Source organism: Chrysochloris asiatica, unplaced genomic scaffold, assembly GCF_000296735.1.
Source record: "Chrysochloris asiatica unplaced genomic scaffold, ChrAsi1.0 scaffold00143, whole genome shotgun sequence".
NCBI classification, from domain to species: domain Eukaryota; kingdom Metazoa; phylum Chordata; class Mammalia; order Afrosoricida; family Chrysochloridae; genus Chrysochloris; species Chrysochloris asiatica.
The window spans coordinates 9052380-9055851 of record NW_006408661.1 but is presented as its reverse complement, the minus strand read 5'-3'; the positions used below and the strand labels follow the sequence as shown (position 1 = coordinate 9055851).

At 41.5% G+C, this 3472-nt stretch overlaps 1 pseudogene; it reads right to left on the bottom strand.

The window, feature by feature from the left end:
* Positions 1-529: 529 nt before the first annotated feature.
* LOC102822371 lies at positions 530-1936 on the bottom strand (annotated as a pseudogene).
* Between the last annotated feature and the right edge of the window lie 1536 nt (positions 1937-3472).

Sequence of the window (3472 nt, the reverse complement as noted above, 5' to 3'; positions counted from 1 at the left end):
CTTCCCTCCAAACACCCCACAAAAAGAAAGAAAGAAAACCAGATTTGCTTGGTTAAGGGCTAAAGTTACCTGAGCAGCCAAAAATAAAATAAAATATCCAAATTATTAACATTAATTTAATACAATTATAATGTCAATAGTCACTTTGTCATTGACAATGATTGCTTGAGCACAGGGGTGAGTGCCCCAGGGGCTGGTAGTAGGGGCGGTTGCTGCAGACCAGTGTCTTCTCCTCTCTGCACTGCCAGCTTCCACCTGTGCATCGCCCTATAGATCTACTGTGTGTGTATAGAAATATATATATATATATATTTAAGTCTTTCCCACCACACAAACTTCTCTCTTATTATGCAAAAACCAAGGAAGAACAACAACAATAACTAAACAAGCCAATTGCTCTCTCTTTGGGATATGATTATTTCCCTTGTGCATGAAGTATTCAACAATAACGTAAGAAAAGGAAAAGAAGGGTTTCTTTTGTATATTCCTTAACACACAGGTTGAGTTTACTGGGTGACGATTTATATGCCTACTTCCAGGCATCGTCATTTGATGTTTTAGTGCTCCTGGTTTCTGTGTCTGAGTCCTCAAACTCTGCTTTACCAGTGCTTCTCCATGGAAAGAAGAGGCTGGAACAGCGACTCTGTAAGAAGCCACTGTTTCCAAAATCATTTCTTCTTAGCTGTTCTGTCTTCATGTGAAACTGTTTGAGCTCATCTACTGTGAGGGGAAGGCAATTCTCATCATTTTCAGTGTATGCCAGCCATCACATTGCTTTTAATAACCTGTGCTCAGCTTCCAGAGAATGTGAGAGGACCTCTCCTTCTTCTATTATGGGGAGAGTAAGGCCATTCTGATGACAACTTTCTTTCCATGTTCCTTTGGTTCAGGTGTACTGTTCTCCTAATCCTCCTGTTTGTCACGGTCTCTGTTCTCTAAGAAGTCTCCATTCCGATCATCCTTCAGAGTCTTCAGGAACTCACTCCTCCTGTCAGCAGTTTGGCGGGTCAACTTGGTCAGATGAGAGGAACTGATCTCAACTGAAGGGCAGTGCTGGAGGGACTCTCTTTTTTTTTTTTTTTTGGAGAGTTTAGAACTGTGCCACCAACCAGTACCACTGGTTTGTTAACAACAATTGTAATGGTAAAAGCAGAGTCCCAACTAGTGGAAAGGGATCCTGATTTGTGTTCAATTCTGTTAGTTTTCCAGGCACTGGTCTTGGAAAAGAGGTGGTGCAGGTTTAGGAACAAGGTTCTAATAGAAACTCCAAACCATGGTTGATGATTTGTTCCCATTTGCACAAAGAGATCCTGGTGAAGTGAATGCAGCAGAGAAGGCAGCAACAGGATCCTTTTTGGAAACTTTTTTTGATGAACAGCATCTTGGAGGGTTGTTTGGTACTAGGTGGATTTTCCCACACTCCAGAAGGGATCCCAATAGGTCTACATGGTTGATTCTATTTGCCAGCTTCTGGACTCAAAGAACAAAAGTCTTCTTCAAACTGTACCTTTTCAGCCTTATCTTCTTTTTTTCTTCTGTAATCTCTATAGGTGTTTTTTTCTTGAAAGGCAGAGCCTTTCCGGGAGTGGAAGCTGCCATTCCAGTGGTGATGGTTCCCTGTCTCACCCCTGCTATGCTAGCTTATACCCAGGGAAGAGCCATGCCAACCAGATAGGTTCCCAGTGATTCCAGAGTATGTTTCTCCCTTAGAAACACCAGAGGCCACAGAATCATGGTGGGATAGGGAGGGCTGATGCCAGGAATCTCCTGTAGTTCGAAAGGGTCCATTGTTAAAAAAGCCATCAGAAGAATTATGTTGACAATGGCTCCCCCCCCCCAACCCCCCATAGGTGCTCTCCCTATTTTTCAAAGGTGATTTAGCTGACTGTGGTGCTGAGAAATTTAGTCAAGCAGGAACAAACTCATGTTGCGCCATTTAGGTCCAGTATCTCTTGTCAGCAAGGTGAGGCATCCAACCTCATGGCCAGGATCCCAGAGTGTAACATCTGTGGTCCTGTTTCCCAAGCTCCTTGAGTCTGCCAGCTGGATCTCCTGAAGTTATCTTGGTAAAATGGTCCTAAGTAGCTTGGCCATTAGCACGTCTTGTGATGAAGCACAAAGAAGCCAGGATCTGTGTGGATCACTCTCTCAGTCCTCTCAATTGTTCCTCTCAAACTATCAAGTTTCTGACACTTTCCCAAAAGGAGCGAGGGGAAGGAAAACATAAAAAGGTATTTGTTACATTTAGAAAAGTGGGAAGGGAGTAGGGGAAAGAGTTAAGTCTATGTTCACCTCATTCAACTTCCTTGAGTGATGGCTGCTGCTTAGATAGATAATACATAGACATTTGCACAGTGAGTGAAAAACTGTTCATAGCCAGGTCATAGCTAGAAAGACAGGTGGGTTCATGGGGCAAGTGATGCCATCAAGGTGACAGCCCCAAAATATAATTCTAAAGTGATATAAAAAATTTTCTAAGCAGTCAACTCCAGCAGCAAAACATCCACATAACAAAGCTCTTAAAATACAAATCTCATTCTTACTCACACAATTGCTAAAAACCGTATGTAGTTAGGTATCTATATTTGCTTTATTCTTAAAAATCTAGATTTAATAAATGTTTTTTGTTTGTTTGTTTGTTTTTAAATCAGACAGTAACTTGATACACTTTTCCTTCCACAGAATAGCAGTTTTCAGGGTAAATTTCTTGGTATAAAGCTTCCAAATGTATGTTCTATTTCTTTGGTCTTCACTATATAAATTTAGAGCAAAATTAAAACAAGCTGAAAGACGGGGTAAGGAGTAGAAAGTAGACAGTTCCAAAGCAAGGGCTTCTTTTCAGTTTTCTGTTCTTTTCCTGCTGAAAACTTAACTGAGCTTCTGAAAGATGATATGAAGAATCTTCTATAGCTTCAGTAGAGAAATCACTTGTTATTTTCAGTCCATTTTTATCCTACTCAGTTACTTAAAACATCACAGGAATCGCCACTCTGGCAGTGGCAGGGCTTCAGCTGTGGCCAAAGGCGCAGCATCCAAGGGTACGTTCCCAGTTTTCTAATCCCACAGAGGTGGTTCACCCCAACCATCCTAAAGTGGCTGCCCAGCCCACACAGCCCAGGAGGTGCAGAGCCAGTAGAGGGGAAGGAGCTACGACCAGCCCCGCCCAACATAAATTTATTTTAAAAGAACTTTTTATTGTGAATTGAGAAAGGTTTACAGGGCAGGTCAGTTTTCCATTCAACAATTCTTACACATGTGTTTCATGTCATTGACTGTATACTCCACAATGTAATATCACGTATCTTACTACCTCCCTGTGTCTCCTGTTTCCATTTCTCCTTCTTTTCTAACCCTTCTGAACTTTGTCCTTCAAAAAATGCTGCCCTTTTAATCTCAAATGGTTAATTATTCTAAAGTATGCATACCTCACTAGTTCTCTTATTACCCTTTTCGTAAAGATTTACAGCCTCGG